Raw genomic sequence first — 24,383 nt, 5'->3', positions numbered from 1 at the left:
GTAGATGAATCTTGCAGTTTTTCCAAGGAATGAAAATGACATACATCATGCCATTTGTTGAACTGAATGTCAAGTGCATGGTTTGTATAGATAACACTACTTAAATATTAAATACATGTTAAAAGAGCAATAAATTCACTCCAGTGCTGGAACACTGAAGCCAGGAGGGCTTGAGTGCGTCCCCAGATGTGCTGTCATTTTGTGGCCTGTTGCTTGCAGTCTGTGAACATCAGTTTCCCTGACTCAGGAACGTGCGAGTAAGCAAGGAATTCAGGTACCTAACTGAGAGCTTTTATTAAATGAGCAGCATGCTAGCCATAAAGTGTGCATATAATGATGTAATTTTGTGGGTAATGCATTACTCGCTATCCCAGATGAGATTTGAATGTTATCAAGAGGGGAAGTGAGCTTAAAGCCTTAAAGTCTGTCCCTTTATTTGTAATAATTTAAAGAGAAAAGACTGCTGCACACAACAGATGAGGCAAAGCAGAGGCACCCTGCGTTTAATTTTGAAGTTCAGCATGATTTTCAGTATGTCTGAGATACCTGGCCTGCTTCTGATTTATAGAAGGTGAAATTAGCATCACATTAAAAAAAAACCCAAACGACAATCTCGTATTTACTCAAAAGTTGACTGTGTAATTTAAAAATGATGTATGTTTTTTGTTGTAAGCATGACAATCTTTCAAAACTAGTGGAAAACTCTGGTGCCTGTGGAATCTTTAAATGAGAAAGGAGATTTCATCTCTCCTCCTGTTCTGGTGCTTATGCACTCCTCTGTGTCACATTTGCAAATGTGTTGGATCTGGTGCTGTGTGTTGCTAGGTGGCACAGATGATGAAAGATGAATTTTCAGTGTTCCTCTAAATGGTTTTGTTTGTGGTTGATCCGTGTGTATGGGTGACTTTTTTTCTTGTTCTTCCCCTGGGGGTGGTGTGATGGTGGGCAGGAAGAGAGGTGCTAAATTCAGGTCCAGAAAGCAAATAATAAAAGATGTTCACACCTTCAAAATGGTAGCTTGGCCACGAGAGCGGTAGCTTTGCAAATCTTTCTAACATGTTTATCTGAGACTAAAGTGAGTTTCTTCTCTCTGGGTGTAAATTGTCAGAACCACGGTGATGTATTACTGAGGTTGCTTGTACATGACTACAGATTATAGTTTTACAGTACATGGTGCTGGTTTCTGAAAGAACAGGCATGGGATACGTATGGTTGAAAGGGACTTCTGGAGCCTTCCAGTCCAACCCTGTCTCCCAACGCAGGTCCAGTTAGATCAGGTTGCTCAGGTCTGTGTCCAACACAGCTTCTGATATCTCCAAGGATGGAGATTTTGCAGCCTTTCTGGGCAACCTTTTCTACTCCTTAAATGCTCAAATGATGGAAAGTTTTGCCACTGGAATTTCCAGTTAATGGAAATCTAAGGTGGCAGGTGCCAGGACATCATGCAGAGGATGGATAAACAGACACTAGAGCCTTTCTTACTGGTCCAGTTATACTCTATGCGGTGTGTGAGGTTTCTTGTCATATCAATGAGGTAAACAGTTTGACATTCCATGTTAGCATCTGCTCTTCTGGCTTCTTTCTTATGGGGAGAAAATTGGTTGGACTCCAGCTAAGTTGACCAGAATGTAATGCCATTTTTATTCCTGAAGGCATGACCATCAGGACTCAGGAATCCTGCATCAGGTCCTTGACACATAACTGCAAGAATATTGGGGTTCGAGTGGTAAGAGCATCAATCAGTGCAGATGATTTTGCTGCCTGCACTACCTATGACAGTCATCAGTTGTCGGATCAGATCATGCTACTTCTCCACACTTGTTATTTAAGCCTAGACAATCTCTGTGTATGTGTTTATAGCAAGACACGGGGTTTTTCTAGCAGCAGACACTGTGTGTTTTCATGAAACTGAGTTTTCACTGTTCTTGAGTTTGCTACAGAGGATACCTCTAATCCAAACTCGTGCTTTTGGATGAAACATTTTAGTTCAAGGAGAGATCCATCTTACCTTCTTTTATATGTCTAACCTTTGAACACCTAAATGTGAGCTACACATCTCTCAGCTTTCTGTACGGTTAATGGAGAGAAATAAATCACAGAAAGTGATACAGCTTGATAAAATTAGGAACTGAAGATAACTTAGAGTCCTTGCTCTCTTAAGTCATTTATTCCTTTCCATTGTCTAGAGGAAACTTTGACAGTTAAATGTGAGCTAGTTACATTAACTCACGGAAACCGTGCCTTAGTTGACTGAAATCCCACCTTCCTGTTATTGTACCACACTTCATATATTCTGCTTGCTTAATTATGGATGCTGCTTTTAGCAGACAGCAGTTCTGTCTGCTTAATGTCACAAACTCAGTGACAGATATGCTTTGGAAAGAGATTTAGGGGTGAGCGATGTGTTACAATTTACGTGATTGACTGTATTTTGATGTGACAGTTACGTTGTCTAACTGGAAACCAGTATTTTCTGAGTTCTGAGGAGAAATATTCAGAGGAAGGACAAATGATAGCAGTGTGTGAAGGTAGCTGACAGACACAAAGTCTATGCAAATGTCGACAAGGCATAAAAATAAGTAATTGTATTGTATTTGGTCTGGAGATTAATAAGGCTGGTTTTAGCCAAGCTGTTTCCACTTGAGGCCAGCACTTGAGTGTCTGGGAAGACCCTAAATGAGCTGCACAGAGAAGATGGGGGGTTTTTGTTTGGTGGTTCCTGCTTTATTTTTTGAGGCGGCTAACCTTCCCAAGTGCTGGCACTAGCTGTCAAAACCATACTCATTTGAAACACGGAGACCAACTAGCATTTTTGAGTTAGGAGTAAAGGCAGAAATAAAACTTAATGTAGAAGCCTGAATCTATTACAGGTTAGTTGGGACGTTAGGTTTCGGTTTATAACACTGTCGACTTTATGGACTGATGGCATGGAAAATGTTTTGTCTAAGGAGTAAAAAGATGACATGACCAGTTGTTCCTCAGAGGTAGAAAGAAGATGCACCTGACACTGACAATTTATGAGATCATTCCCTGCAAACTCTGGACTCAGTCTGAATGCATCTGCTTTGAGATGGGGGTAGAGTTGCGGCAACGCTTGATGGTTCGGGAGGAAAGAGATTCTGACTTGTGGTTGGGATTTGATGTTTATTTTAGAGCTCTTCAAGAGCATGATAGTGTTTGGAAGGTACTTTAATAGCAAGGGAGGCTGTCACATATACATGATAAAATGTACTTTATTATATGCTTTTGCAATTCACCAAATGGATAACCCTACGTTAAGTGTAGAATTTATAGACAGAAAAGCACTGCAAGAATATAGCTCAATATTCAGCAGTATACCATCTATGAGAGGCAATGAAAACAGGTCTCACTGCTCGGAATTGCATTCATTCATAGTTCATCACCAGCAATTGCAAAAGTAACTTTTGCTAAAATACTCTGATTTTTTTTCCATATTAGAATATAAGGCCTCCTAAAGTTTTATGTTGCTTTCGTGTTTTTGGAGTTTTCCATTCTGTCTTCAATAACTTGCAAGTTGTTGTTTTACTTTCCTCTTCCTCCTGCATTTTTTCCGCCACCAAAGAGGAGGTGTTGTGCTCTCGCTGCGTTAACCTTTCCAACATCCCTGTGTGATATTCATGTGTGAATACAGCCTCAGTCTACAGGGACGTTGTCCCCACGGAGCTCCAGGAAAATGTTGTAAGAACTTGGACTAAAGCTCTTGAGTCTCTTGTAAAGCTCATGCTCAGGGAGGTAGATGATGCTTTTCTATGTGGGGTGAGTTGAGAAGTGCTGGTCACATGAGAAGTGCTTTGGCGAGAATCAAGTGCAGTCATACAAATCTCTGAGGGTACAACTGTTGTGTTTCTGAATGAAGAATGATCAAATAAAAGCTTATTGTGAGGTCTTAATTCAGTCCATGTCAAAGCATCCTCTGACTTCGCTGAGGTCAGATTACATTTCAAGTATTCAAAAACTGTCTGGAAATCCCTATCCTTTTATATATTTTTTAAAGTAAATTGTGAATAATAAATGCATTTCTATCACCATATCAATATAAATTAGAGATGAAAAAGATGAACAGCTTTTCCATTGTATGTTAATATTTAACTAACTCCACGGATTTTTCTGTAGATAACAAATGAAAGGTGTTGACTGAAAGATTCAACTCGGGATCTTTGTAGTTACTCACTGTAAATTTTCTATACTGTATTTAATATTGGAAGACGAGTCCTGAAGTCATTTTAAGCAGCATCTGAATTTTGCCATGTCCTGTCAGTATTTGCAGTGATGTAAGGGAGTGACCTTTCACTGCTTCAAAAACCCGAAACAACAAAGGGGAAAAAAACAGTACCTACCACAGGGGAGCAAATGCCATCTGCTGTATTTAGACCTAAGTGTTAAAAAGTCATCCAGGTAGAACAGCCTTCTCTCTCCTCTTGGTCTGCCACAGTAAATACACGTGAAACCTTCTGCATAGCACAGCAGCTGGACCTTCTCAGCTACAAGGATGCTGAAGCATATTATCTTGTGGCTCTTCCTTCCTGACTCTGAATGATGGGAGGAAATATATTTATTGAAAATGGAAGTGTTGCTTTTGTTGTTTAGTTTCTCCACTGGAGTTTGTCCTGTAAAATTGCAGCTTATGACAGTGTCTTAAAGATGCTGTTAATTTACCCATTTGCAGATCAGACTCTTGTTCTGACTACCCATTTGCAGAGAAGTTTATTGGGCTGATTTATGTTAGAGAAAAGAAGTATTTAGTGCTTTTAAACAGTGGGAATACCAAAAGTTGGGTTTTATTTACTGGTTGTGCAAAAAAAGGGGGAGCATATTATGATTCTATATGCAGCTTGGTGTATTAGCTCACTTTTGTAACCAGTGGTGGGTGGGGAAGGCCGTGGCAGAGGGGTGGTCCACGACTCTCCCTGGGGGAAAATGGTGAGTTTTGGGGTCACCTAAGCTACCTTTTCTCTTCTGTACAGTCATTAATATTATTTGGTTGGGTTTTTAGCAGTATTTGCCTAATTTCTGGTTTAATGTTTTAATTGTAACTAATGGAAGCTTCTTCCTCCTGTTGGTAAGAGGAAAATGTTCATTTTTAACAGTGTGCCCATTTATCTCTTCAACTCTCGCCCGGGGGGTGTGTGTATGTGGATATCCTTTTTCAGATATGAATTATATTTTCTGTCTGGAGATCATAAGTTTTTTTGAAAGCGAAACAAAATGATTAAACTGAAGTCAACTACATTATTTGAAGCTGCTGTATGTGTTTATCCTCATAGTGCTTAATCCTTGACTTTGCCTCAGGCTACTAACCCTGGCTGGTTATTAATTCCTTAAAAATGCCCTGAGCCAATGTTGCTGCTGTTATAACTTGTTTGGGGCTGAAATTAAGTTGACGTTTTTCTTTGCTGCAGCATCTTCTCGCTGTAATGTCACAGGATCAATTGGTTACAGCAGTGCTGCTATTTCACCATGTGCCTCGAAACATTTATTTCTCCTACAGCATCTGTTTAGACTTCTCAAGTTAACGTTTAGTCTACCAGGGACATAACCTATTTTAATGAACGGATGTCAGATCTTTTGGAAAGACTCGCAGTACAGATCCAAAGTGGCCTATTATGAAGGAACCTGTGTTTGGACTACACGAAACAAAAAGAAACCCATCGGCAAGGTTGGAAACATAGGTCATTATGCTGTAGGAAGAGGAAAACTGTGAAATTGGGATGAAACACAATCCTGTTTGAAATGTTATAAACGTCTTTCTGTATACATTTTGGGGCTGATTTCATAAACTACTTTAAAAAGCTTGGCCCAGCGTGCTTTTGGCTGAGATATTCCTCTCCTGAATGTGCAGACGAGCTTTGCCCAGGCTAGAGTTTAGACTCCTCTGATTTAATAGAAGCCTTTTTATAAACACCAAATAACATGCTGTAAAATTACAGATTAGCTTCAGGAGTAGCAAAACAGCTTGGCAAATGATCTCCCAGCGCTAAAGCCATTCCCTTCCTCATCAGCTGGCATGAGCAGCGCGGTAGCCAGCGTAGCGCAGACAATTTGTGCTGCCGGACACCCAGCTTGACTCCGACTGACTCAGCGGTGATGGGGAGACGTGTCAGAGGAAGGATGAGACTGAAGGATGTGACGGTGCGTGGAGGCTCTTTGCTCTTCTGTGCCCAGCACACAGCCGAGCTGACGTCCTAGGAAATTCCCGCTGCCGTGGGAAGCCTGCAGACCAGCGTGCGGCTCTGTGAAAGCCCTGCGAAGGAGAAGGAACAGAGTGTGTCTGCCAAAAAGCCTTCATCTCTCTGCTGTGCTTGTATAAAAGTACACTGGTTTTTGGTGTTAAACATACTGTTTCCATGGGTTCTTGAAGACCTGCTCTAGTTTTTCAGGATAAGGTAAAACATCTTTAAAAGTGAGAGAATCTCTTAAACACCTCCAAACCCCCAAACATATTCCTTTTTTCCTCACCCAAAGATTTTCATTCAAAAGCATGCCTTGTCCTCAGATTTCTAGTTTGGGAATGAGTGCCTTCAAAGCCCGCTGCAGAAATGAAATCCCGAATCACTTCTGCTGTCTTCCAGGAACCCATGCCCAGCAGACAGCTTGGAAGAAAAATCTCTCAATTAAAATACAGCAGCAGCAGGAGCCTATCCATTACCACCAGCAGTATTAAGCAAGCTACTTCTCCCTTAGTCACAGAATTCCAGACTGTGTAGTACTTTGAAGTGTCCTGCTATGTCCAGCCACGAGCATCTTCCAGCTCCTGTTAAGGACCAGGCAGATAGCTCGGTTTCTAATCCTCATGCAAGGGACAACACAGAATGTTGTTTCAACCCATCTTTCGTATCAATCTATGAAGACTTAAATATTTGAATAATATAATGAAAACTTTTAGTGGATACATTACATTTACTGTGTTTCATTGACCTATTTGTGTCTTGTTCTATTTGTATCGCATCACCATAAAGCTTCCTCTGTTCTCATAGTGCCAGAAATGTTTCAAATTACCATTTAAATGGTAGAGTTAATCATTACAGATAATTAAAGCAAGCCTGTGTGAAGAATGCTGAAATTCTGCAAATATGAAGCCAAGAAATTGTTTTATGCAAGATTACTGTAATGAATATAATATGAAATAATTTCATCCGTGCTAAGCAACGTTATTAACTATAACCCAAACTTGGTATCTCACCATTTTCCCTGGGATGACACTTGTGGGAGACAAAGTTAATACGGTCAGTGGTCTGTAATTTAGAGGCAAGTGGCCCCATAGTGTGGGACTTCCCAAGCAATTGTTTTTGAGTCAGTGAATATAATTTATACTTCTAAGTTTGTTTTCAACATATTATTTATAATGCTGTTTAACAGCAGTATAATAGCTGCTGGAGTCAAAATGTGAGATGCATAATGCTAGTGGCATGTAAAGCGCTTTGGAAATTAAATGGAGACATCCAACTGCCTTTTCTCCAGGGAAAGGGAGAAGAGGGTCTCCTTTCCTAGCTGCATGGATTTTCCTTACACCTGAGCACATTAGTACATTACGTGGGAGAGGAAGGGGCTAGACTGGATCTGAAACTCCTGTTAGCCCAGCACACAGCGTGGAGCTGCTTCTGCCACTGCTGTACTTTTGGACAATGGTGATCCCAAAGCAAATTACATTGGGGAAGCCTGGATCTGTGCGATACAGACTTTAAAAGCAATGGAGAAGCTAATTCAGATAAGTGTTATTTCTGATGCATTAAAAGCTGCGAATTAAATGCTGGAAATGAAAGATCTTAATCTTGAGAAGGTGGAACAGATTCCGTTTCAGTGTTGAGCTTGGTTCTTCTGCCTGCACAGAGGAATCTGTGACGATTTCCAACGTTCAGCAGAACTGGGCTCGGTGTGAAGGCAGTCTGGAGTTTGACTCGAGCTCCGCCGGTTTTCTTTCCGCAGAGCTCCTCGCTTGCAGATCGAGCTTGGGCTGCCTGCGCTGTGCAGCAGCCTGTGATACAGGAGGGGATCGGCGAAGGGTTAAGAAGCAGGAGTGGCTGATCAGAAGAGCTGGAATTTTCAGAGCGCTTCTCGTGTTTTCGGAGCCACGTTCACAGCCCGTACACCGGGAGAAGGCAGGGAGCTACTGGCAGGGAGGCAGCAAATCACGGCTTCCCACTGTGACCCAGCTCAGCACGGCGGGGGGAGGCCGCGGCGAGGGGGGGCAGCAGACGGACGTTGCATGAAAGATCTGCTAGTCAGGGGCAAAAATAGTGAGTCATTTTAGTCCTGTGTCCCCAACCCCCCGATCTTGCACAGCCCCTCTCTGCTCCCTTGCTTCATTCACAGCCCCAGAGGCACAATCGCATTGTTTCAAGAGGAATTCTGCTCTGGAAAACGTCCCCTTTCTTACTCACAGGCGCGGCCAAAGATTATTGAAAGCCTGTATCTGCTGACTCCAGTGGCAATTCCTATTAAGTTTTCCATAACCAATTTCTATGGTGATGCATGAACAAAAAAGAACCCAGCTTGACTTGCAGCTCCAGAGCTATTTTTACAAAGCTGGCTGTTTAAAGACAAAAGAAAACATTTTCTTTCTAAACTGAGCATATTTGACACTGAAAGTCAATGAGAGAGAATACAACCAGGATTCTTGATGTTTATGCACGCAGTTGCTTATGGAGCAAATTAAATGATTTAATGGCCTGATGTCTTCCTCTTCTCTCTTCCCCATATGAAATACAACCCTCTTCACCCCTTTGTGTGCCTCACAGCCCATCCCTTCACCCAAAAATCATCCCTAAAGGATTTTGTGTGTGAAATCCGCACCTTCCCTTACCCTTGCCAGGTGCAGCAATTGAAATCCCTGAAATGAGATTCAGGGGCGTCGTGTGACCGCTGCTCCCATTGTGCAGGTGGACATTTCTTCCCTTGCTAATCAATATCTAACAACTAAGAGAAAGATTGAAAGGTACCATGTGCCTCAAAGCCTCCCCCCCCTTATATTCACTGAAAGAAAGAATGAAAGAAAATAGTCCTGGAAACCAGTTGGTCAGGTAAATGCAGAGGGTTAGTACCTATTGATGCTCAGAGCTTCAGGTGGGCTTAGCCCTCCTCCTCCTCCTTGGAGAGGGAGGGAGGGGGAAGGAGAGGTGTGGATGTTTGTATCTGAAGGTGCTTTTCTCACGGTGCCCAAGATAAAGGGACTGACATTCTTGCAGTGCTCTAATGGGGGTGGAAGAGTAACTGGATCCTGAATTAGGTGGTTCACTAATGCGCTATTTTTTCCAGTCCAAGTAGTTCTGCCTAGCGCCTCGGGCTTCTGGAATGGTGTTTTTATGCCACTTAAGGTCTCAGATTTGTACTTTTCAAAGCCAAGAAGATGCCAGTTGTGTAATTCCTTCATCCTCACCCTGTGTTTTGGTGGATACGAGGCTCAGTCCAACTGATGGTTTTGATTTTTGGGGGGTGCTTTTTTAATGGAATCAGCCTAATAGTGATACTCTGTGGTTATTTAGATGGAAATAATTTAAAGCAGCACATAAAGTATTGAGATCCATTTTTTTTTTTTTTTTTTTGTCGAGTTTACAGTCTTTTTCCCAATGTGGGCTGTGGTTTCATTACAGTAAGTTCCTGCTTTGGATGCAGAGACTTACGTCAGATTCACCAGCTGCTGCTCTCTCTACACAGGCAGCGTGCCAGTACCAAGGATTAGCTGGGTTACTGTTTGTCCCACCAGTTGTTTTTAAAACCTTTAACTGCAGAAACATCCTTGTGTGATGTCCCTGCAGCTCAGTGCCTGATGCCCTCTGTTCCTTCCCCCCATCTTTTTTCTTTTCTTGTGTTTTTGGTGTTCGGTTTCCTTGCTTTGGAAAATACTTTTGTAAATACACATGTGTTTTGTTATAAGCTAGCAACCTTCCATACAAAATCTTTCATCTCTTGTGATACAGTGATGGCTTTCTGGGGATGTGTTTCCTTTGCCCGTCACAATGGCTGCACTATTTGGTTACTGTCATTGAAATGCTTATCAGAAGGGGTGAATGACTCTGATAATCCAGGAGGGGAACACAGCAGCAGTGAGCAGCGCTTACCTGAACCACAGTTTGTCGATACAATTACCTCCATCCCACCAGGGCCATGGCTTGGAGACAGTGGCTTTGTGCAAGCCCTTCTCAGTCCATCAGCTTCACTAATAAAGACAGACCGAAATCTTAAACTGGCTCCTGATTTAAGCTCAGTAGCCATCATGGTGCTGCTGCTTGGCTGTACTGCACCCAAGGCAGGCAGTGATCTGCTTTGCAGGGGCTGCTTGGAGTACAGGTGTATATCCCTGGAGGAGCCCGAGGCTGAGCACCCATGGGACAGGGAGCAAGAGCTACACCCCTGTTATTGTTTGTGCACTATTTCTGTGCTCCCATGAGGGCATCTTGGGACATATCATGTGTTTCTTTCTACTAAGATGCTTCTGCAGTCTTCAGCTCTCCCCCTTGCCTAAGCTATTCGTGACAGTTTTGGAGCAGGAATTTCCTTTAGGGCAAACAGCGGGAAAGTTATCGGGAGACCATGAACACTTTGATGCATTTGCTGCTGTGTTCCCTGCAAAAATGACAGGTTTCAGCCCAAGTTTCAAAGAGAAATCTGAATTGTAACCGCAGCCTGAACTAGAGCAGCCAGCCTGGGCTTACAGAATCTTTGTACTTGGAGCAGAGGGGGTGGTGTGGGGCCAAAACATACACAGGAGCTAAGGGGAACTGTGAGTCAAGTGAAGAGAGACTTTGGTGCTGTTTCTCTGCTCCAGGGCAGCTGCTTCCCTCCACGCTATGGGATTTAACTTCATTAACTGCACTAGGTCGATCAGAGCCTGCGTTTAAAGATCTACTGAAGATTTGTTCTGGAAAGGAGGAAGAACTTTCTGAGGCCTTTAGGAAACATGCTGGGAGCCTCAAGAAAAGAGGTGTCCAGTGGAAGCAAGAGAGTAGCTTTGCTATGGTTTCCCTCTTTCCCCCTAAAAACCCTTCAGGCAGAACAGTGTGGGTCTTTACTCTCAAACCCTGTTGTTTTATCCCCAGCACTCCAGGTGGGTACGGTCCTGATAAGAAATGTGTGGAGCTGCACCATCTTCAGTTTCAGTCTTTGCCTGCAGCCATACGCCGTAGTGGGAAGTGTGTCTACTTAGGCTATTAGGAGTGAACAGGAAAAAGCTTTTGTTCAGATCTTCCCTGGATGCTGCAGCTATTGTCAACACTTCAGAGTTGCAGATGAGCTGTGTTCAGTTCTGGACGAGAGAGACACTGAGGTGGTGGAGCCTGTCCAGAAAAGAGCAATGGAGCTGGTGCAGGGCCTGGAGCACAAGTGTGATGGGGAATGGCTGAGGGATCTTGGGGAGGGGAGTTATTCTGGAAAAGAGAAGGCTCAGACATTATTGCTCTCTGCATCTGCCTGACGGAAGGTTGTAGTGAGGTGGGGTCAATCTCTTCTCCCAGGTAACAAGTGGGAGGACAAGAGGAAATGGTCGCAAGCTGTGCCAAGGGAAGGTTAGATTGGATTTTAGGAAAATTTTCTTCACCGAGAGAGTGCTCAGTCATTGGAACAGGCTGCCCAGGGCAGCGGTGGAATCACCATCCCTAGAAGTGTTAAAAAAACATGTAGATGAGGCCCACAGTGCCATGGGTTAGGGGTGGCCTTGGCAGTGCTGAGGTAACAGTTGGACTTGATGATCTTAAAGGTCTCTTGCCAGCCTGGTTGATGTTACGATTCTGTGAGAGTGCCCCAGCAGTGGGTGGTTGAACCATTTGGTCTGTGCTGTAGCACAGATTTACTGTGAGGATGGCGAGGTGATGGCACAGGGTGCCCAGAGAAGCGGTGGCTGCCCCATCCCTACCAGTGTTCAAGGCCAGGTTGGACGGGGCTTGGAGCTACCTGGTCTAGTGAACTACTTACTTGGGGAATTCAGTGGGGGGTTATGTCTGATTTGAGGCTTTTAAAAATGTTTTCTTAATGTTAGTTTCACAAACAAGAAATTTAATGTTCTTGTACTCCCCTTGGTGGGTTCTTCTGTAGGTGGCAAGCCCAAAGATTCCAGAGTTGGGTTAACTTTTTTACATTTCAGTAGTATCCCTCTTAGTATGGTAACACATAGGTTGTCAGTACTCTGAATGACAGGACGAAAAAGTGATTGCCTTTGACGCCTTGAGAGGTGAGGCCTACTTAGCAAGCATTCTACTCAGAAGATATTCTTTCCTTTGTCAAGTGCCATGTTTCATTTTGTAAATGGCATCCAGCTGGGATGGCCCATCTCTCATTGGCTTTCCCTTGAGATACAGAATCCTACAGTTTTCTGGGAGCATTTCCTTGTCCCATATGCTGACACTAATGACTGTATAAGGAATGCCCATTTAATTGTTGAATGGCACTAAAGGACGTTCTGTGTTGAGGGGAGAAAACACGCTTCTTGACCATAATGATTTGATGAATTACCTTAAAAATCAACTTAAGGAAGTTCAAAAGAAGACGGTGGTAAAAGCTCCTCAGCCCAAGGGATGACATTTGACTCTTAACGGTAGCCTGACCCGTGGTAGCTGGATCATGTTAGTTTATATTTAGGTGCTGGTTAACAGCATGATCTTGACAAAATGATTTTATTGTTCCCCAAGCCCTATTTTTGTTTAAGTGTTGCCTGTGGTTGGTAATCTGCCCTTTTGATGAGTCAGTGAATGGTCATAATGGTCCATCTTGGCTCCCTATCTTTTTTCCTTGTTTTCCCACGCCATCTTCTGAGGCCACAGTAGCACACAGATGATCAGCGACAGATTAAGTGCTGCTTATGGGTAACCAAATGTGGACTAGGATCTGATCCAGCAAACTATTAAGCATGGACCTTGTTTCATTGACGTCAGTCGTGACTATATGTGTTCTTAAAGGTGAACATATGCTTTGGTGCTTTAGTGATTCAGTCTGCAAGGATACTCGTAAGTGAATGTCAGGACTGTCATGAAGAGGAAAAAGGTGGCTTTTCCTTAGGAGTGTTTCTTGGGTGATGTCCAGCAGAACTTTTTGGAGGCACCCCTTGGAAATTAATTCATGTTTTATTATGGGGAAAAAATGTGACATATTTGCATAGTTCCAGTCTGACTTGACTCACAAGTTAGGAAGAGGTGCGTGTATCTGGCTTGGACAAATACTGCTTTTTCCTTGGCTGAGGCTTGTCAAATTATTATGTCAAAAGTTCAGAGGCCCACGAGAGAGTTCCATGCTGTTTGTGGTTGGACCCGTTGCTTCTCTAAAGAGAAGACTCTCTCCAAAAAGGTAACCCTCCTCTGAGAAAAATGCTCTTCATGCTACCACATTTAGAATCATAGAACCTTAGAATAGTTAGGGTTGGAAAGGACCTTAAGATCATCCAGTTCCAACCCCCCTGCTATGAGCAGGAACACCTCACACTAAACCATGTCACCCAAGTCTCTGTCCAACCTGGCCTTGAACACTGCCAGGGATGGAGCATTCACAGCTTGCTTGGGCAACCCATTCCAGTGCCTCACCACCCTTACAGTAAAGAACTTCTTCCTTATATCCAATCTAAACTTCCCCTGTTTAAGTTCTAACCCATTACCCCTTGTCCTGTCACTACAGTCCCTAATGAAGAGTCCCTCCCCAGCATTCTTGTTTTATTCTTACATGCTTATAATAAAATATTTGCTATCTGCTTATGGCATGTTTGTTAAAAGGAAGCATTGTCCTGTTTAAAGGTTGGTGTTTCTGAACTCGTTTGTGCGCTGGGTAATTGAGGTAGGCCACCCACCTCTTCTGCTGCTTCTACTGTCAAAATGGGTGTTTCTTCTTTAGACTTGAGAAGGTTGGGGGAAAACAATCCCCTGTTCTCATTGCGTTCCTGGTGCAGTTCAGCTGTGTGCTTAGATACAGCATGGTTCTTGCAGTAAAATACATAGTTTCATTAAACACCAGAGAAAGAAGAATGGTGCTCATTGATACCACTTCAGTCTTCAGTTTATTGTGGCTGTGGAGTTAAAACTCAAAGAGTGTTCTAAAAATATGCGTAAGTTAAATTATTTAATATAATTTTCCCTTATAAATGTCATACATATCTTATTGGTATTGCCTGAGTTGTCTGATTTTGCTTTATACTTGCAATAAAGCCGTAAGTGTGAGTTGATATACAAAGGATTATTCAAAGCATAAGGATTAAAAAGGAATTCCTTCTCAATGTTTTTAAGAACCCGGACCATACATACTTTACACAATAATTCAGTAATATACCCCCTTCTGTAAGAGAATTTGTAAATAAATCAGAATCGGCCTGTTTTCTTTTGTTTAAAAACCGTATTAACACAACTGCGAGGCATTTAAACATATAAAATTGAAATGTTTGAAATGGAGATAGCTGAAATGTTGCTACATATTACAGCTGTCAGTATGCAAGTGCATTAAAGCAAGGGAATTGCACTTTGTCCTGCTTTTGGCTGTCATGGAGTTAATTTTCTTCCTACTAGCTGGTACTGTGCTGTGGCTGGGATTAGATGAGAATCATGTTGATAACACACCAATGTTTTTAGTTGTTGTTAAGTAGTGTTTATGCTAAGTCAAGGACTTTTCAGCTTCTCGTGTCCTGCCAGTGAGGAGACTGGGGGGAGCAGAAGAAGTTGGGAGGGAACAGAGCTGGGACAGCTGACCCCAACCTCCCAAAGGGATATTCCAGACCCCATGGCGTTATGCTCAGTTTATAGATCGTGAGGAAAACTGCTTGAGAGCTGGCTGAGCATTGGTTAGTGAGTGTTGAGCAATTGTGTTGTGCATCACTTGTTTCCATGATGATGATGATGATTAACGTTACTGTTTTCTGTCCCATTGAATTGTCTTTATCTCAACCCACAAGTTTTATCACTTTTACACTTCCGATTCTCTCCCCTGTCCTGCTGCAGGGGATAGAGAGCACTCAGCTGTGTGGGGCTTAGTTGCCAGTTGAGGTTCAAATATGATGCTGTTTAAAACTGAAATATATTGGTTTGAATATTATTTGAAGGTAGTGCAGAAATAGAATAACGGATGTGTTTTGTCCTGCTTTAATCTCCCATGTGAAATGGTTATGCTGATGACTTAACTGCATTGAAGATTGCCCAGTTGTTCTCTTAAGACTAATATAGGCCACATTCCAAGAAGAGGTGCATCAGCTTACATGAGGGATCCTCTATATTTACTAAGACTGGTTTCTCTAGAACTGCTAAGACAGAAAAGTCAGGTCGGTAACCTGAAAGGGAAGTATGAATGGTATGAAGAGACTATTCTGTAAACAATAAGCGACCTTGATACTAAGCTTTTCTAGTTTATATAAAACCCATAGCTTCTTGGGATATTGGTGCTTTTGTGCTTTGATAAAACAGCATTAAAATAGTGAGTTAAACCTACAAAGTGGACTTTTCGAAACGGCACTTGAAAAAGCTATGTAAAGAGAACCCAGGTGAAGATGTTGAGTTAGATTTGGGGTTTCTTTTCGCCATTCAAGATGGAGATGGCAATTAATGCAGACTTCTTGATCTTTTTGCGCTTAGTCATTCAGCATAAAGCATGAAGCTCTCAATTCAGGGCTCCATACAGCGAGTGATTGCTTCCTACTATGCTGAATAGGGCCGTTTCTGAACTGCCACTGTATCTAATCAGCAGAGAGTGGGCTGACTTCACACCAGTTATTGAAAACACATTTTCATAAGGCATCTTTGCTGATAAATATCCAACCAGAATTCTCTTATATGTTGCAGCATGCTTTGCCATTGAGAAATGTTTAGAAATGCATGTATAATATCAACCGTACAAATACGGGTTTGTAATACTTCTTAGCATATTCATTATGAATTCTTGAAATGCTGAATTATCTCTGCCCTACAGTATATCTGTGCTGAGCAAACCGTGGCTGGGGGCCAAATCCATTTTATAGCTATCCAAAGCAGTCTTGTGACCAATCAATCAAGTTTACACTTCTAAAATGCCCGTAGTGTAAGCACCTAAGGCACTGTGTATAATCCATACTAAAGTATATACGATATACTATCTCTGAATGGTGAAGTCAGGTGAAATTAGACATGCACCTCTGAGGCTGTAGTAGATAAAGGAATCTGGTTCTGTAGGAGGAGATGATTAGCACGTGGTACAGATGCACACAACTGGTAAGGCTGTCGTACTTCTGAGATGTGAATGGAAAATTGATTGAGTGTCTGAAGGGAATGAAAGGAGAGTGAATAGGAAGGTTTTATAAATGGGACACAATCAGGCCACTGAAACTTCTGCAAATTAATGTTTAACTCTGGAGAAGGCTGTCCTCTCCTCCAGCACAGTCACAGCTCCATGAGCTTCAATTGCTTCTAAAATCTACCTGGAGTTCGGTCAGGGGTATTGACTGTAAGAGCGGACAGCTCTCAGGCTTCTTGTCAGACTTGCAGTAAGAGCACTGTGCATTTGTAAGTGTGCAACTTGGCAGCATCTCTTATTTAGAGAAAAGGAAACAAACTCCGTGTCATGAATGAGAAGCACTAAAGGATTAAAAAAAAAGGGGAGGGGAGGAGGGCTACACAGTCCGCAGTAGGTCTGGATGCTGTGGTTTATTTAAGAACCAACGAGATGAGAGACTTCACCCTGTTTGATGATCTCAGAACTCATATTGCACCCTCCCAGCGTCACCCTCACTAGGTCTTTGCTTCCCTTCCCAGTGGGGAGGATGCTGGGCATGGGTGGTGGGACTGAAAATCAGGCTGATCTGTGTTATTACAAGCATCATGGGCCAGGGTCCCTGGGTGTCCCCTCATGTTTGCCTCCGTGATGAGCCTGAATTCCAGGATCTGTTCTCCAGCCAGCATCTTCACCTCCTTCTTCTGGCACCCCACTTTCCCAGTCTAACTGTCCCCAGGCAGAAGCAGTATGTGATCCATCTGTGGATCTATCTCATGTCCATACCAGCTGCAGCAAGCAAGTAGCAGCTCTGTGTTTAAGCCTTCAAAAGTTCCATTTTGCTCCCTCCCAATTACATGCCACCCTTTAGTTTTTACAGTTCAAGTTTCTGGGCTTTTTACCAGCGACACCCCAGCTCTCAGCTGTTAGTAGGCAACACGGAATTTACTCTAATAAATGAACCCAATATTTAATATGCAGGTGGAAAAGATTACTTCCTGTTCTGCTAATCCTTGGCTGGATAACTGACAGCCTTCATTGACAGAAACTTCATTTCTAGGCTTTTCAGCTTTTGTTGATAAAGATGCAAAAAAGACAGGCGTGTACAAAAGGACTGTATACAGTGTATAATTCATTTTGTAGAGCTAGAACATCTAGCTGAATGTGCCATTGATTTACCCTGCCACTAATTCCCGGTGAGTAGCTCATTTTGAAAGTAGCTACAAGTTGGCATATTTGCAGGAGGATTGAATTTTGGCACGCAGTCACTGTTACATTAAAAACATGATGTGCAGCGAGTCTAGAGAGCCTTTGGAAGTGAGATATCAATAGAAGCTGGGAGTTGCATTGTTATTCTCAGTACATACAGCGTTAAAAACCCCAACCAGAGTAAGCTGTGAGACGGTACCAGGAGTGTGCAGTTTGTGGCATGGATTTTTCTTGCAAAATGTGTTGGTGATGTTGCATTTATTAAAAAATTGTACTCAGAGCCACTTTAAAGTCCATATGGTATCTGTTATGATTGCCTTAATAACAATAGCAAAATTATGGGTATTATATCTTTATGGGATTGAATGCGCAATAAACATTGTTTGTGAGCAGCGAGTTTTCATACGAGATGACAGCTGTTTTAGAACCAAAATTATAGCTTATTTATTGTGTGTATACATTGGAGCTGGGCGAAAAATAGTGGAAGAATGAAATCTGCCAAAGAACTATTTCTTGCTAAGTATCATTTTGCAATAAAAAGCTAGTTGTGTACTAATGAACAGTGAGAATGGGCTGGTTGGAAACAACATACTTCTGTAAAATTAGATCTTTCAAAAGGCTGCCTGGAGCTGCAGAGTCTACCAAGTATCAAGTTTTTTTCCCTTTTCTTGGAGGGAGAAGAGGAAGATGGGAAAGGGGAGCTCCTTCAGAATTGGAAAACTTTGCTCAGTAGGGGGAAGTTGTGCTGGAAAACGTTGAACCAAAAGAGATGGCTGATTGTCACCTCTGTAAAGCAGGGATGGGTATGGCCCTGATGGGAGCGGAGGGGAGAGAAGGAAGGAGCTGCTGAAGGTTCATCATATTTTGTATGGATCTTCTAATGGAAAGTCCCTGCACTCTGGGCTGGCAGGACCAGCACTGACCTGCAAGCAGTGGCCTTGGCAGGGTTGCCCCAAGAGAGTTGAGTTGAAAGGACTGCTAGCAAGTAGGTTAACTCCATACCAGGCTTCTTTTTCCCCCTTATCCCCATTTTTTTCTGTGTCTGTGTCAGTCTGAAAGAGTGGTGAGTACCACTCAGAAACTAGGGTACCCTAAGCCTTTTGCATGCTATAATCTTGATGTTGGAAGTGATGGCCATGGTTTTAGGGTAGGTTGCAATCAAAATTATTGTAAGGAGTACTTTAATTGACAGTTTTGTAATGGTATTTACTTGTCTGAGAAATCTGTGTCATTTACAGGTTGTAGGAACTCATTGAAGGTTATAGAAAATCCAGTGTTTTAGCTTGCACATCGTTACTGCAGAGACTGTCACCTTCTCACAGAGCTGAAGAAATGCGAGGTGGGAACTTGTAAAGCCGTATTGAGGAGGTTGGGGAGAGAGGAATTCAGATGGGTGTCTTTGCTGCTGCAGATGAGCTAGAGTGTGCTTTCCAAGAAGAGGGAAAAAAAGTACCTACTACTTCATAGTAAGGCTTTTAATGCATTTAAAATTCAGGCACAACTACCGTACAAACACAACCAGGGCTGTTGCAGATACACAAAGGAACTTTCGCACTGTGTGAAGGATCGTGGCGCACAGTGGATTTTCAGAATATTAGAAGTCTCTTAAAAACTGGTTGCCCAGCATAAATTAATGTAAAATTTCCAATGTGTGCTGTGAGCAAGTGTCCCGTTGGTTGTGTCTCACTGAGATCTGAAGCTAGGAGTGAGTGCGACAGCTCAGATTTACCCTGCGGTGATACTCTGACAATGCTGTTGGACAAATTCCCTGTAACAGAGGAGAAGGGTTGATCAGAGATAAACTCGGCTACAAAAAGCAACTTCAGCAATTCTGAAAACCCTGGATGCTGTGAGGGAAAAAATAACTGTGAACAGAAACTGTGTATAATCCCTGTTTAGAATCATAGAATAGTTTGGGTTGGAAGGGGCCTTCTGAGGTCATCTAGTCTGACCCTTCTGCAATGAGCAGGGACATCTTCAGCTAGATCAGGTTGTCCAGCATCCAGCCTGACCCCGAATCCCTCCAGTGACGATGCGTCCACCATCTCTGTAGGAATCTGTTCCAGTGTTTCACCACCCTCATTGTAAAGAATTTTTTCCTCAAATCCAGCCTGAATCTCCTCTCTTTTAGTTTAAAACCATCACCCCTTGTCCTGTTGAAGCAGGCCCTGCTAAAATGTCTCACTACCTTTCTTATAGGTCCCTTTTAAGAACTGAAACCCACCATAAGGTCTCCCTGGAGCCTTCTGTTCTGCAGGCTGAACAGCCCTAACTCTCTCAGCCTTTCCCCATGGGAGAGGCATTCCATCCCTCTGATCATTTTTGTGGCCCTTCTCTGGACTGTCTCTAAAAGGTCCAGGTTGTGTTTTGTGTTCCTGTGGGTGATGGGTGAACGGCCTAGACAGCTGCTTGGTTTTTCATGATAAATTAAAACAAGGAGGAGTGATAGAGAACAGGAGGATTCAGGGAGCGGGAAGGTTTTGAGTTGCTTACAATCAGAACGGTCTGGGTTGGAAAGGACCTTAAAGCTTATCCAGTCCCAACCCCCTGCCACGGGCAGGGACACCTTCCACTAGAGCAGGTTGCTCAAAGCTCCGTCCAATGTGGTATTGAGGCAGGGAAGCATGAAGCCTTGATGCTTGGAGGCATCATTGCTGGCATGGGCTCAGAGGCCGGGCTCAGGCTGCATTCACCTCTTAGGTTTTACCCAGATTTAAAGTCAGTGTCTCACCAGCATTTCTTTTCCTTGGATGCAACTGTGTGCCCTGGGGGGTGAGGAGGTGTTCTGAGGGCTGCAGCCATGCAAAAGGAAGGTGAAGGCCTGTGGAAGGTAGCATGCACAGGCAGAGGTATCTCAAAAAGCCCTTCCCCAAGCTCCTTGCTCCTGTGGCTCTGGCTGCTTGGCACCCGATGGGATCCCCTGGGATGTGCATGGAGCGAGCAAATCCTCAGGAGTCTCTGTGCACTGCTGGTGCCTTTGTGACATGAAAACAAGTGTCTGCTTCGAAATCCAGCAGTGAGGAGTTCATGTGCCTTGACAGTTGACATGGGCAGCGTGGAGGTCTCTCTTCTGTAGGGAAGAGGTGGTTCTAGACAGTGTTGTGGAACAAAATACCCTGTGATGGTTGGCTTTGAGAATACGTGATAAACCCAGGACTCTTCCTGACTTTGTAAATGAAAGCCCCAACAATTTTAGTTGTTTTTTTTTCCTTTTCAGGATCATTTTAAACCTAGTGGTATGTCACATCCTTTTAATGACAAGCACTGTCAGATTGTATCATACCTCTTCTGTGACAGAAATGGTTGTCAACTGCGTCCAGCTGCGATGGTGACTATTTATGCACAGATAGTTGTGTTTAAGTAGCTTTAAATCGTGTAGATCTTGTTAATCTCTCAAAAAAAGCATTATAGAATGCAGTGGGGTTTAATGGTCTTGGGTTTCATTCTGCAGCTGCATAAATTTTTACTTCTTATTTTTAGCAAAGCCATGAAATGGTTGTTGGTCTCATAATTTTATGGAAATGCTTTGTGAAATAATAACCATGTTAGTGAGGCTCGGATCTGTAGTCTCGGATGTGATTTAGAGCAAAGTTTTAAAGAAACACTTTGCAAATTGCCAGAGCTCATGCATTGAATTTCGGATGGAAAGAAAATGCTGCAGTGGGTTAATACCGGTGTAACAGCTGATCCGATTGGGACCAGTATCTTTACAATGCGTACATCGTAGCTATAATACAAGGTGTAATTTCAAGGCTGTATTTGTTTCAATGTTGGCATCTGCGTGGCAATAATTTTACTGAATTCCAGAATGTTTTGCATAGAAATCCAACAAATAAGGCTACATTAGACAGGAAAAGTGATTCTTTTTTCTCCAGCAGTAACATCAACAGGTTTTGCAGTGGTGTGGGAGCCTGTTTGCAATTTAAAAGACTGAAGGGCTGCTTTTCCTTCAGGAAAATGTTGTGTGTTCAAAAATTTGGAGATCTGACGGAATTAAAAAAAAGAAAATTGGAGCTGATGGGGAATTTTTTCTTCTAGGGGAAGAAAGTCTCTTTTCACATGAAATGTTTGGATCTGGATCCTGGTCCGGATTTTTGCTAACATAAGCTTGTATTAAAAATATATCTGTATATCTAGAACAAAATGTTACACTGAAACTAAAAAAGTTGGAAGTTTTTTTTCCCCAAATGAATTGCAGAAGCTTGTGACTGTCTTTTGGCTTTTTTCCACTTCAGAATAGGAAAGGGTTTAGATGTGGAATATTTGGCATAACAGAAAATAGAATTCCAAGTGAAATCTGGCCTTTGCAAAGCAGTCAGGTAAATGATTGTGATTTGATTTTAATGGTTTTGATTTCAGACTTTGTAAGGTGCACCTTACAGAATGTCACAGAAGCATCTGATTTGGTGTTAGGATTTGAGTTGTTAAAGTCGTATCAGATTCTAAGCAAAATGATGTATTTCTGAGATGATATGGAACATTTGCAGTGTTCTCCCAACACTTGGTCATCACTATTAAGATTCACAAGTACTTTTTCTGTCCTGATTTCCCAAGTTAGGTTACATTATAACTACTGCTTTTTACATCATACATTATTACATTATAACTATTGCTAGCTATTATAACCGGACTCCTCATAAGGGACTGTAGTGATAGGACAAGGGGTAATTGGTGCAGACTTAAACAGGGAAAGTTCAGGTTGGATATAAGGAAGAAGTTCTTTACTGTGAGGGTGGTGAGGCACTGGAATGGGTTGCCCAAGGAAGATGTGAATGCTCCATCCCTGGTGGTGTTCAAGGCCAGGTTGGACAGAGCCTTGGGTGGCATGGTTTAGTGTGAGGTGTCCCTGCCCATGGCAGGGGGGTTGGAACTGGATGATCTTAAGGTGCTTTCCAACCCAAACCATTCTATGATTCTAACTATAAGACATTATAACTATTGCTATGGCACTGTTGCTGTCTTTCCTTTGTATGAAGCTGGTGCTTGCACGTGGACGAGGTGTCTATTGTGATGAATCTTTAGAAGAATAAATTTCGGAAACAGTTAATTTTTCAGAGTTATTTTTAATAGTGGAACTTAAGGAGGAATAAAATATCTTGCTGATTGCATCTGTCCAAATTTTGGAGGTGTGTAATGTCATTGATCAGGCTGATACAGGTTTCCATAGGGTTTCCACTTCAGCTGGAAGACTTCTTTTCACTTAACTGGACATTGAACCTACTCTGAGTAACGACTCGACAGGCTTATAATTAAATGAGTGTAATGCTGAACTCAATTTTGCCTTCTTGGCACAGTCATCCGCATCTGAGACTCAGCTGCAAACTGTGGTGGTGAAAACGGGCTGAAATGTGCAGCGTGACACAGCAGCCCTTTATGCCAACAGGAAAGGACATGCAATAGGATCAGGCCAGACTGTATTGCAAAAGACAATATTTCATCTGTTGTAAGAGTCCCTTGCACTGAGCTAGGATCATTTCCAAAGTGATTCATTATTTTACTGTATTTGTTTATTAAGTCCCAAATGTTATGGAGGAAGTTGATGATACATAAATTTTACTGGTTATCGGAAATCAGTTTTCAGGTGCGTATTCTGGTACCCAGACAAGACAAGATCCAAGACAGCTTGTCTGTTCTTAAACTCGGGAGTGTGTCATAGAGAGTTTTGGTAGAACATGAAGAATGGTATTGCTGTGGTATAATACACATGCCAGCAGTGATTTGCACTGGAATGCTGGTAACCACAAAGAGCAGAGAATTCTCCTCTTCCAGTTTCCATTCTCAGAGTTGGTCTGACATGGGTTTCGGGGCAGAAGTGCCTCCTTCATATGGTGCAAGCTGAGTGTGCATTTTGGTTTTGTGGCTCGAGATCAAATCAACACTTCCTCAAGAAACAGATATTACAAGAAAAATGCAGTATAAAATGACCGGTTTTGCTTTTTTTTACTTTCAGGTGAATACCAAAAGTAAAACTTTATAAATGATTGCTCATTTAATGATAAGAATTATCAGTTTGGTTGAAATAGTATGCTGGTTTAAAGGCCTGGTTTAAAATCTAACCTAGAAAGGAGCTTGAAAAGAAAGCATCAGAATCTTCATGTATGTGCAGACAAACCCCTGCATATTCCCACTGAGTAGTTATGCTGCTTAAATATTCTTTGCTCTTCTGGTTCTGTATCTGCCTGTGATCTTTGGGACGATTCCTCGGAGATGAAGGAGTCAAGCCAACCAACACAAATGTGAAAGTGTTGACAGCAGAGGAGAAATCTGCCTCTTTGCAATCTTCATCTTGGGTTTGTCTGAGTTTCAGCATTGTGCAAACAACCGAAGGGCTGGGAGCATGACCACCGTTGGTTTTTTGTTCCCTGAATATAATATTACTGTGAAAGTAAAAACCCACATCTTAAACTAGTGTAATCCTTCTGCAATCCTTAGTCTCTTCTTTCTGGTTGATTAGACCGTATTAGTTTAACTCATAATAATAATTTTAATAATTAACCTGTTTGTTTCTGTTTCTCATTAATCTGATCAGGGATTGGAATATTTTTGCTTTGGAAAAGAATGTAGGTACCATCAGTAGAAATGGGTTTTTTAGTTGTGTTCATCACCTCGACTTTGCCAGAGAGGTTGCTAGCCCTGAAACACTGAGCGAAGACAGGTTATCATAGTCTTCCTTCAAAAGGCAAAGCAAAGAATCTTGTTTTCTTACAGATGAATATACAGAATCTCTCATAGAATATAATAAATTGCATATTGATAGCAGCAGCAATGCCTGAAGAATCGTATAGATTAAAAGATATTTATAAAAAGTATTTTCTAATGTAATTGTCTCTATATATGCAGAATGTCTCGTGTTTGAAATTGGTGTGAATATTCCAGTGAGGCTCTTTAATATGTTAAAGTTACATGTATATAAGGGTCTTGCCTCATAATTGTTGGCTGAAATTTGTTTCTGCAATAGGAAAATACATTCTTATTCAAATTCAATTGTTTCCATTCTGTCATCAGTTAAAGAAGAG

At 42.2% G+C, this 24,383-nt stretch overlaps 1 protein-coding gene across 6 annotated transcripts in view; it reads left to right on the top strand.

Moving 5' to 3' along the window:
- MACROD2 (mono-ADP ribosylhydrolase 2) overlaps positions 1–24,383 on the top strand; it is an 887,639-nt gene that overhangs the window by 139,349 nt on the left and 723,907 nt on the right. The window lies entirely within an intron of this gene.

Source organism: Pezoporus flaviventris, unplaced genomic scaffold, assembly GCF_033815535.1.
Source record: "Pezoporus flaviventris isolate CSIRO_AGI_PZ_B2104156 unplaced genomic scaffold, CSIRO_AGI_Pfla_v1 ptg000031l, whole genome shotgun sequence".
Taxonomy (NCBI): Eukaryota; Metazoa; Chordata; class Aves; order Psittaciformes; family Psittacidae; genus Pezoporus; species Pezoporus flaviventris.
Note: the sequence above shows the minus strand (reverse complement) of the source record. Positions and strands in the feature narration are given on the sequence as shown.